Source organism: Moschus berezovskii, chromosome 10 (genome assembly GCF_049115385.1).
Source record: "Moschus berezovskii isolate FMDL1 chromosome 10, NW_MosBer_1.0, whole genome shotgun sequence".
Classification (NCBI taxonomy): Eukaryota; Metazoa; Chordata; class Mammalia; order Artiodactyla; family Moschidae; genus Moschus; species Moschus berezovskii.
Genome location: NC_142469.1, coordinates 56335752 through 56347818, shown reverse-complemented (window position 1 = coordinate 56347818; position 12067 = coordinate 56335752).

Here is a 12067-nt window from a genome sequence, read left to right as displayed (position 1 = left end):
ATTGGAGTGAAGGAGGACTCCCCCTGTCTGTTAATACTTCCCATACCACACCAGCCGCTCCGTCTATGGGGTCGCACAGAGTCGGACACGACTGAAGCGACTGAGCAGCAGCAGCAGTAGCAGCTGCCATATGGCTAATAAAATCCGGGTGTGTTGTCCGTCCCAACCAGGAAAGGGGAGGGGCCGGCCAGGCTGGGGCCCAAGCACACTTGCACAGGAAGCGCTGGAACAACAGATCACCGCGGTAGCCGTTTAGGTGACCTCTCAGAAAGGAGCAGAGTGTGTGGTTGGAGGTGGAATCTTCCATGAACAGGTTGCAAGGAGTGGAACTCAAGGGCCTGCTGAAGAGACAGAAGTTGTCACCAGACCCCATTCTAGGAGAGGACCAGGAGGCTGCCTAAGAAGCAGAGTGGGTAGGAGTGGGATCAGGGCAGAAAAGCTCTGGTGCAGAGACGGGACAAGGAGCGCTGGCATTAGAGATTCTCCTTTGTTCTTCTGTGTCCTTCCCACGTGGCACTCAGGCTTTGCTCTCTTTACATGTTGAGCCAATATTTAATGTCCCCCTAATTATTCGCCTGAGTGTCTGGGTCCAGCCACAGGATGGGGGTAAATTACCTTAAAGGGAGAAATATAGAAGGCAAAAGAGAGACTCAACACTGGCAAACCCTGTGCCCGGAAAGCAAGTTAGAAACTAGATGAAATTGAATATTGAGATCCACAGAATGCATTGCGCTGTCATAGCTGCTCTTGTCAGCAGACCTACACACCCACTCATGGAGGCCACTGGCCACTGCCGCAGTCCTGGGAGTACCTGATAATTATTGAGCATTATCTGGCCTTTGGTTCAAATATGGTTTAAATTTTCAGAGCTACTCTGAAGTAAATGTCTTTTTTTTTTTTTTTTGGCTGAGTCACATAGCTTGTGGGATCTTAGTTCTCCAACCAGAGGTTGAACCTGAGCCCTCAGCAGTAAAAGTGTAGATTCCCAAGCACTGGACCACCAGGGAATTCCCTGAAGTGAATGTCTTTAAAAGCAGGTGTGAAAGTGAAAATTAGTCACTCAGTTGTGTCCGACTCTCTGTGACCCCATGGAGTGTAGCCCACCAGGCTCCTCTGTCCATGAAATTCTCCAAGCAAGGAGTGGGTTGCCACTTCCTTGTCCAGCGGATCTTCCTGACCCAGGGATCAAACCCAGGTCTCCTACATTGCAGGCGGACTCTTTGCCGACTGAGCCACTAAAAGCAAGTGTAGGTAAAATAAAATCCTGTTAAGAGAAGTTAAAATATAATCTTAAATGATCTGATGCAGATTAAAATTAGCTTCACGGCATAGAAGAGAGAAGAGTATTGGAATTCAGGCTCATATAAAGGTGAAAGAAGGTAGAGTAGGATCTAAGAATTAACGGACCTGAGAGTTGAGCAAAAGTTTGGCATAAGTATGTGGAACAAACTTGGGGAAACAAGAAAACCCACTAGAGTTAAAGTCTCAGCAGTGCTGCAAGCCTTTGCCAACACTGTGCAAAATCAGACTGGACTGTAGATGGAAAGGCTGCACTACAAAGGGGTGTAATCCAGTCAAAGAGAAAAGGGAGACTGTGGCTCAGAGGCAATACCTCAGCCCCCAGGGTGGTAGTATAATTCACACCCAGGGGGAAGTGAACACAGCTGGGTTAACTGAGGAGACTGACTCCCAAACAAGGGCTCCTCAGAGGCCCCTATGTGAAGCCAGATCCCAGGTTCAAGCCCAAGTGCCTGTGCAGCCTCCCACCCCCCGCCCTGCAGGGTGAAGATATAGAGAGTTGATCTGAGCACATCTGCCCTCCAGCTTCCCTTTCAGAGCTCCTTCAGCTAATGAGACGGTATGAAGACCTTGGCAGCAAGAGTGGGCACACTCTTTACTCCACACCCCCACCACCAGCACCAATTCTGACAGCCTTGGCATCATAACTATGGACATTAACTCCAAGCTAGAAGCAGCATCTTTTTATTTTTACTTTTTCAAAGGCCTTATTTTACTAACTACTAAGTTATTACAAGACAAAAAAGAAGAAAAAAAGAGGAAGGGGCTAACATTTATTGAACACCTATTTGTCTAATGATACATTTTTCAGTAACTTGCCAAAACTATGTATTAAATGAGTACTGGCATGTCTGTTTCACAAATGAGAAAACTGAGGGTCAGAGAGGTAAAGTAACAATTTCAATTCCCAAAATCCAGGAATGATAGAGCGAGACAAACCCAGTATGTCTCACAGAAGCTGCCTTTTGTTTGGGCTTTCCACCACCTACAAAGGCTCTCACCCCAGGGACCAGTGGTTGAGCGCTGTCCATGGTATTTCTTCTTTAAGACATTAGTCTGTGTCTCAGTCTTCTGAACCACGTCTAAATCCAATGGCTACAAAGCCTCAAACATGCCTTCCTGTTACGCTATCACCTTTTGAGAAAGGTAGACTTAGTTCCTTACACAGCCAGTGCTATGCCTCTGTCATGTGACTTTGTAGCCTGGTTATAATAATATGACAAGGGACAACTCAATCAGTGTTTCCCAAACCTTGTATATGTGTCATCTGGGAATCCACCACAATGATCAAAAGGGGCAATTAGGTCAGTGTTTCTCAAACATTACCGTGTGTATGAACCACTGGGGATCTTGTTAACATGCAAATTCTGACTCAGGAGTTCTGGGGAGAGGTCTGAGATTCTGCATTTCTAACAAGCTTCCAGGTGAAGCCTGACCACACTTTATCAATCATCTGGAACACTAGCTTACAAGTAGCATCGAAAACTCTGCCCCAAAGAGACAGAACCCCATGTTGAATGGTTCCTAATCAACCCATTAAGTCACCATTCTTGATGAGTTTGGACACCAGACACACAGATAAAAGGGCTGGTGGAGTAGCAGAATCAGCAATGGAAAGAAAATGAATCGAGACTCAAGAAAAGCATTTAGAACAGTGAGAAATGCATATTTCCTTGTGAGAAGATGATCTGATGGAAGCCACGTGGAAGGAGAGAAGAGGGAGAAACCAGGGTGTCCTGGGGGACTAGTGGTATCACGGCACCTGTTTCCAGGAACCAACACAAAGGGCATAAACAAACGAGTAAAATGTTTTATAAGCTTTTTTTTATCCCAGAAAATATTTTCACAAGAATTTTATACTTCACGCTTCAAAATATAGCTTAAGAGATTTAAGATCCTGCCGTTGAGTAGGATGTAATGTTAGCATTATTGCTGGGTTTACGTAATGAAATTTAGTATGCTATTTTTTAACTATCTCTGTATTATTTTAAAAAATAAACAGTTTACTGGATAATGTGACCCTGTATTTTATTGTAAAGCTGTTACCGAAAGGTATGCATGGGGAGTCCGGCTACTAACCACTCAAAAGCCAGTAAACAGGCCAGGTTGGTGGAAAAGAAAGTTTGCTTCATTTCAGATGCTGGCAACTGTGTGGGGGAAGGGTGGCGGACATCCGTCCAAAGGCCGACTCCCCGCACCCCCCCCAAAAGCAGGGGGTGAGAGCATTTATAGGCAGAGTCAGCGGGGGAGGGGTGGGAGAGGGCAACCTGCAGGAACAGCACAGTCATCTCTAATAGTCATCTTCAAATTGGTCATCAGTGGTCTGACTAGCATCATCTTGGTAGTTTTAGGTACAATTAATCTTCAGTTGCAGGGTGCACTTGTTCCCATTTCTCTGTGGTCAATTCTCGGAATTGTGGCAGCTCAAGTCCTGGGTACTAGTCTGGTTATCATGTAGTTAACGTCACTTGGTGCTTTGGTATCTGTAAGATAGCTCATAGGATATGGTTCAGAATATTATCTACAGCCTTTAAGAAAGAACTGAAGGTCCTTGACTATGCTTCATGACTACATTATTATTATTATCTCACTTCTCTGATTAAACTTATTTTTGACTAAAGTTTTCCATAGGCAGAGGACATGGTGGGGGTGGGCGCAAGGACCACATGGTCCTGCTCCATTTCAATCCCCCCTTTTCTTTGAAACTCCTCAATCTTGAGGAGGGAAAGGTACAGAACAAGAAAGCTTCTGCTTTCTTGGCTCGACCTGTGGATAAGAGGTCTAATACTCCCCTACCCAGGTATCCAACATTATAGCTGGAAGCCACTTGTCACCACAAGTTGACTTTACCTGTCTACTTTCTGATCCACTGGACTCGGGCGTTTTATTTCTCAGTATGTAACTCTCAGAAAACATTCCCTGCAAGATTGACTTGATCCTGAAAAAGGATATGCAAATAACAACCAGGCTGAGATAAGTGAGGGGCAATTGAGAAGATGGGTGGTGAAAGGGTTTGGAAGCTTTCCAGCTTGGGCGGTGCATTAGCGTGCTAGGGGTACTGTAACAAAGCACCACAGACTGGGTGGCTTAAACAATAGAAATTTATTTCCTCACAGTTTTTGGAGGCTAGATGTCTGAGATCAAGTTGTTGGGAGGGTTGATTTCTTCTGAGGCCTCTCTCCTTAGCTTATTAATGACCAGCTTCTCCCTGTGTCTTTACATGGTCTTTCCAAAATCTCTTCTCATCAGGGCATTAGATTGCAACCACTCTAGTGACCTCTTTTTATCCTTTGCAAGCACTGCCTCCAAATACAGTCACGTTTTTACCCACTAGACATTAGGACTTCAATTCATACGGATTTTAGAGGGACACAATGCAAACTCTTACAGGTGGCCTCAGTTCAGTTCAGTCGCTCAGTAGTGTCTGGTTCTTTGCGACCCCATGGACTGCAGCACGCCAGGCCTCTCTGTTCATCACCAACTCCCGGAGTTTACTCAAACTCATGTCCATTGGGTCAGATGGCCTATTGAGTGTCTAAGTGGAGATGACCAATGGTGACTGAATGTGTGAGTTTAGAAAACAGCTTTGGGCCTGGGATTGAGATGGGTGGGGATCACTAAAGGTGATCAAAGGGGTAGACATGAGAAGATGAGGGTGAACGCTAAGTGAGAGGAGAGATGGGGCCAAGGACAGAGCCCTGAGAACACCACAGTGCGGGGATGGCCAGAGAAAGAGAGGCCCTGCAGGAAACTGAGAAGGAAAGAGGGGCCCGGGCAGGGAGCCAGGCCAGGTGTGGGGCCACAGGAGCCAGGGGAAGAGGGTGTCTCAAGAAAGTATGAGATGGGATCAGTTGCATCATCTGCTCCCAACAAGTCAGTTAAAATAAATTTAGCAGCAGCTCAGAGCACAGACATTACTGACCTTGGCAGACAAACACGTTCAAGTGTCAGGGGGTCAGAAGCCAGGCTTGAAAACTGAAGCCAGGATAGTAGAAAACACCCAAAATGAATTTGGGTGTGAAAGAAGGAAGTAAAGGTTGATCATTTTATATCTGAAGAGGGGAATAAATATTTCTTGAATCTTTTAAAAAAGGGATTACATGTATTTTATATATATATATATCACACATATATATAATTATATATATATATATCACACATATATATAATTGTATTTTTGGCCATTCTGGGAGGCATGTGGGATCTTAGTTCCCAACCAGGGATCAAACTGGCATACCCTGCACTGGAAGCAGAGTCTTACTATTAGACTGCCAGGGAAGTCCTTTTTTTTTTTTTTCCTATTTTGGAAGTCCCATTTTCAGTTCAATACGTAAACAGTACAAAGTTCAAAAGCTACAGAGGAGAGTACAATGAAAAGTCAGTCTCTGCTCAGTTTCTTCAATCCGGATACACCCTACTCCCTGCCCTAGAGGCCGATCTGCCTGAAGGACAGCAGTGGCTGTGGGCACCCAAGTTGCCCATGAGGCCCGCTGGTGATGGAGATGTGAGGACCAGAGGGGAGAAAGGAAGGAATGACAAACCCTTTCTAGCTTTTCCTGCAGAGTCACCCCACACTGTGTCTCTCTCTACATGGCTCCCTTTGTGAGTTTCAGAACCTAAGCTCACATTTCTCCTTCTACAGGAGGGCTGGTAATGGCTTCCTGCCGTTGCTAACCCTGAGGTTCCGCACTTTTGTAAATAGTCCTTTTATTAAATGATCCTCAAAATATCTACTTTGCATGTGCCTTCAGTTTCCTGCTGGGATTCTAAAGGATACCGTCTCCTCCTAACTCTGTTCCCCTGCCCCCTCCCCAGGGACAAATACAACTGTCAGCTTCTGTGTTTATTCCCAGAAATATTCTATGCATTATAAAAGCATCTTCTATATATACATGGACTTGTATTAATATATATGTGCATATATATTGTTTTATGCTATTTTTATACAAATTGTATTGTTTAACTGCCTGTCCTGCATCTTACTTTTTTTTTTTTTGCATGCAGGATCTTATTTCCCCAACCTGGTATCAAACCCTGCAGTGGGAGCACAGAGTCTCAATCACTGGACTGCCAAAGAAGTCCCTATTGTTTTCTATCATTCTGCATGGAATACCATATGTATACATATATAAATATATATATACAGTGGAACTTCTAGATCAAAAGAGCCATGCATTGTAATTGTGATAGATGCTGCCATATTGCTCTCCATAAGGGGCAATACACACTCTACATAGTTTTGAAAGTGTCTCTTTCCGCATACTTAGCCTAATCACACATATTCTTAAATATTTTGATCTTTCCTAATTGTCAGTGAGAAAGCAGGGTCTTGTTGTAATTTTCTTTCTTTCTTTTTGGCTGTGCTGGGTCTCATTGCTGTACTCGGGCTTTCTCTAGTCGTGGTGCAAGGGCTTCTCGTTGCTGTAGCTTCTCTTGTTGCAGAGCACAGGCTCCAGGGCACACAAGCTTTGGGAGTTGCAGTGTGAGGGCTCAGCAGTTGTTGCTCTCAGGCTCTACAGCACAGGCTCAATAGTTGTGGACTGGCTTAGTTGCTCCAAGGCATGTGGGATCTCCATGACCAAGGGATTGAACTTGTGTCTCCTGCATTAATTACGTTAACATCTGAGCCACCAGGGAAGCCCTTATTGATTTATATGAGGTCCTAATTGAGGAAAGTAATTCTTTTTCTGTAAATTAACTTGCAGATATTTCCCCAGCTTGCTATTTTTCAATAGTTTTTTCTATGGCTCCTTGGTTTCAGAGGGGGCTTCTCTTCTGAGTGGGATGTTCCAGTTTATGGCTTCAGATGTTAGGTGACTCCAAGTGCTGACTGTAAAGGTAGAGGCCTCTGTAGACAAGGTCCAGCAGCTGATGATGTAGGACATACACCATCCACATAGACGGTGGAGTTACTTGGGAAGCTTAGGGAAGAATAAAGACCCTGTGATTGAGGGGAGTGGCCAGAAGCAGGGCTTGGCAGTAAAGGGGAAGCAGAGGACAGGAAAGCTGGACTTGCAGCTTGGAGACAAAAGAGCTTTTGTTCAGAGTAATGCTAGTGAGTGAAAGGGAGGCATATTCCATCTCCCAACTCTGAGGTTCACAGAAAATGTGAAACTTCCTCTCAAAATGATTCCAGGTGAAACCACATCCTCAGAGGAAAGCCAGGTTTCAGGTAAGGTAGGAAGCAAACCTGGACACAGACTTCAGAAGTAGGGAATTGACAGATGATGAAATGGGGCTTGTAGAGGTTGCAACAGAAAAGTGTAGAAGGGAGCGGTGGAAAGTAAAGTCAGGGAAGACCAATTCAAGAAAGAGTCTCAGGGAGAGATTGTAGAAAAGAAATGGTATGAGGTATCTGAATCTTGGGCAATGACTCAGGGTTGTGAGGGTCTTCTCAGGCTACAAGAGTGGAACAAACATTTGGCCACAGCAGATCCCTGCAGTGCCAGTCGCTGAGGCCTGAATTGATTGATGGACTTGTATTAGTGTCTGACTCTTCACGACCCCATGAACCGCAGCATGCTAGGCCTCCCTGTCCATCACCAACTCTGAGAGTCCACCCAAAGCCATGTCCATTGAGTCGGTGATGCCATCCAACCATCTCATCCTCTGTCATCCCCTTCTCCTCCTGCCCTCAATCTTTCCCAGCATTAGGGTCTTTTCCAATGAGTCAGCTCTTCGCATCAGGTGGCCAAAGTATTGGAGTTTCAGCTTCAACATCAGTCTCTCCAATGAACACCCAGGACTGATCTCCTTTAGGATGGACTGGTTGAATCTCCTTGCAGTCCAAGGGACTCTCAAGAGTCTTCACACCACATTTCAAAAGCATCAATTCTTCGGCGCTCTGCTTTCTTCACAGTCCAACTCTCACATCCATACATGACCACAGGAAAAACCATAGGCTTGACTAGATGGACTTTGTTGACAAAGTAATGTCTCTGCTTTTCAATATGCTATCTAGGTTGGTCATAACTTTCCTTCCAAGGAGTAAGCATCTTTTAATTTCATGGCTGCAATCACCATCTGCAGTGATTTTGGAGCCCCCAAAAATGAAGTCTGACACTGTTTCCACTGTTTCCCCATCTATTTCCCATGAAGTGATGGAACAAGATGCCATGATCTTCGTTTTCTCAATGTTGAGCTTTAAGCCAACATTTTCACTTTCCTCTTTCACTTTCATCAAGAGGCTCTTTAGTTCCTCTTCACTTTCTGCCATAAGGGTGGTGTCATCTGCATATCTGAGGTTATTGATATTTCTCCCGGCAATCTTGATTCCAGCTTGTGCTTCTTCCAGCCCAGCGTTTCTCATGATGTACTCTGCATACAAGTTAAATAAGCAGGGTGACAATATACAGCCTTGACATACTCCTTTTCCTATTTGGAACCAGTCTGTTGTTCCATGTCCAGTTCTAACTGTTGCTTCCTGACCTGCATATACGTTTCTCAAGAGGCAGGTCAGGTGGCCCAGTATTCCCATCTCTTAAAGAATCTTCCACAGTTTATTGTGATCCACACAGTCAAAGGCTTTAGCATAGTCAATAAAGCAGAAATAGATGTTTTTCTGAAACTCTCTTGCTTTTTTGATGATCCAGCGGATGTTGGCAATTTGATCTCTGGTTCCTCTGCCTTTTCTAAAACCAGCTTGAACATCTGGAAATTCATGGTTCACGTATTGCTGAAGCCTGGCTTGGAGAATTTTGAGCATGACTTTCTTAGCGTGATTGATCTCAGAGGAAGATGTCATCTCAGGAACACAGAGGGCATCCACTGATTGATTCTCAGGGAAAAATGGGCACGAAACCGCCAGGTCTGTGGGTGTTCAGGGAAATAAGCAGAGGCCTGAGAAGGCAAAGCCCTGGTTGCCGCGTGGTGGGTCTGGGTGCCACCTGGTGGTGTGTGTGAGGATGGGGTGATGGGAGAGCTGCTGGGATAGCCCACTGTAGTTCCCATAGGCTCTTTGGTCACATTGGATAGAGTGTTTCTCATCCATCCATTTCTGTCCATTCACCTAGCCATCCACCTAGGTGAATAACCCAAATATTTATCTCTATTTAAAAATTAATCTTCAATTAAAATAAATAAATTTAAAAAAATTTTTTTAAATTAGTCTTTTAGGAATTCCCTGGCAGTCCAATGGTTAAAACTTTGTGTTTCACTGCTTAGGTCCCAGGTTCAATCCCTGGTTGGGGAACTGAGATTCCAGAAGATGCATGGTACGGCCAAAAACAAATAAATAAAATAAATCTTTTTTCTTGTGAGTTGAAATTCTTTAACTACTGCATAAATCTGATTGTTAATTAATCCAGACTGGTCTTCTACCATCTCATCCTGACAAAGTGAAAGTGAAGTCGCTCAGTCGTATCCGACTCTTTGCAACCCCATGGACTGTAGCCCGCCAGGCTCCTCTGTCCATGGGTTTCTCCAGACAAGGGTACTGGAGTGGGTTGCCATTTCCTTCTCCAGGGGATCTTCCCAACCCAGGAATTGAACCTGGGTCTCCCACATTGCAGGCATATGCTTTGCCCTTAAGTCTAAAAACAATCTCAGAAAGTCTTTTCAATTTAATATCAAAAGAATGACCAGAAAAATACAACTTAAATCATATACCAGTTTTCGCCTTTCACAACTACTGACACCCTACATGTTCACTTTTACAATATAAGCAAAAGATAGAATGACCATTTTTTTCTTTTCCTGACACACTTTGTCAAGTAAAGGATGTATTTCCCTACTGCAGTATGTTAGCACAGTCATCTTTACCTTTTTGGGGGTTCATAAATGCTCTTGAGACTCTGATGAAAGCTATGGAACATTCTCAGCAGAAAAATACACATACTCACAATTTTGTTCCCTATCTCAGGGGGTTCCTGGAACCTTAGAAGCCTGTATTAGGACCCCAGATACAGAGCCAGAGTCAGAAAAACAAGTGGAGATCTCACATGATGTCAGTGACTTTTACGTCCCTTACATCCCACCTGTCAACAGGAAACAAAGCTTGAAATCTATCAGAGTGGAAACATCCTGTGTCCATGCTTACTTTGTAACTCTCCACCCCCATTCTCAGGCTCTGCTCACATCATCTTGAGAACATATTTTTAAATTTGGCTTCAACTGGTGTCTTTTAGCTCCTATACAGTGACTCATTATATGAACTGCATCCTTTTCTTGCTGAGATACAAGAGGTTTATTGATCTCACAATACATTCTCTTGTTTGATTTGCATACAAACCATCAGTGTCAGGATGGTTTTTTTTGATACAGAGAAGGCTTGCATGTCATTTGCATTTCTAATAGTCAAGTAAGAATCTCCCTTCTAATAGAGTCACATTATAAGTTAATAAAAGCAATTATGTGTTGGCTATACTAACACTTTCACTTGGCTTTGTTTCCATCTTTATTTCTCCACTGACATTTTCTTAGGATTCTTAGATTTTTGGATTTACATCTGTAAGTCTGTAATGATGCAAATATGTTTTAAGGAATTGAAGGGACTCTTGACAATCCAGGTTTAAAAAATAATTCCAGCAAGCATGACTTACCCCTGTGCCTTGTTACTAAGCAGTCTCTAAATCTTTACGTGGTGCCTCATAATGTGCTTTCCAGGTCAACAGCAGCATAGTAACCCCTGTGTGTGTGTCCCTGGCACACATCAAAAAGACATTTCAAATAGTCAAAATTTTTAACGTTTTTGCTTGAGTGAGATATTTTTGTTGTGTAGTACTTTAAATCAACACTTTTCTTCAATTTGTCACTAATACAATAGTAAAGCATGTAACTATACTATACAAAGTAAGGTTATAAATTTATTCAGTGTCATTAAAGCATTTCATCAAGCTCCGATCAATAGCATGTAGTTGTTTTAGTCACAGAAAGGCACTGAAGCTCTAAGCAAATAACCTAGACTCTAGACTCTGTGACACTGTTTGATTTACATGTTTCTGAAGGTATCACCTTGCATACAGACAATTAAAATAAGTGATAATAGTCCAGTCATGTGTGATTATACTACTATGAAGACCATATGATAGCACAGGTGAAAGTATCAAAGTGGTGAACTGCACAGGGTCAGCGATCAGACTGCCTGGACCTGTGTCTTAATACATCTCTGTGAAATGGAGTGGGGTCGATAGTTCCTACCTCACAGGGCTATTACTGAATTATCCTGAATTTCCATCAATTCGCAATGTATATTTTTAATATCTGAAAGTTAAGAGTATTCTTTCCAAAACAAACACATTTTGTTTGGGGGCTGGTTTTTTTCCATAGTCCCGTGGCCTAAGGGATCTTAGTTCACTGACCAGGACTTCAACTGTGCCCCCTGCATTGGGAGCACAGAGTCTTTAACCACTGGACCACCAGGGAAGTCTCTGGGGTGGCTTTTTAATCGATTTTAGTCTTTTAGGTTAATCTTTTTAAAAAAATTTATTGAGATATAGTTGATGTACTATATTATATATATGAACTGTAATACTATATTAAATCACATAATTTTCAGGTATACAACACAGTAATTCACAGTTTTTACAGGTTATATTCCATTTATGTACAAGCTGGACTTAGAAAAGGCAGAAGAACCAGAGATCAAGTTGCCAACATTCGTTGGCTCATAGAAAAAGCAAGGGAATTCCAGAAAAACATCTGCTTCATTGACTATGTGAAAGCCTTTGACTGTGTGGATCACAACAAACTGTGGAACATTCTTAAAGAGATGGGAATATCAGACCACCTTACCTGTCTCCTGAGAAACTTATATGCAGGTCAAGAAGCA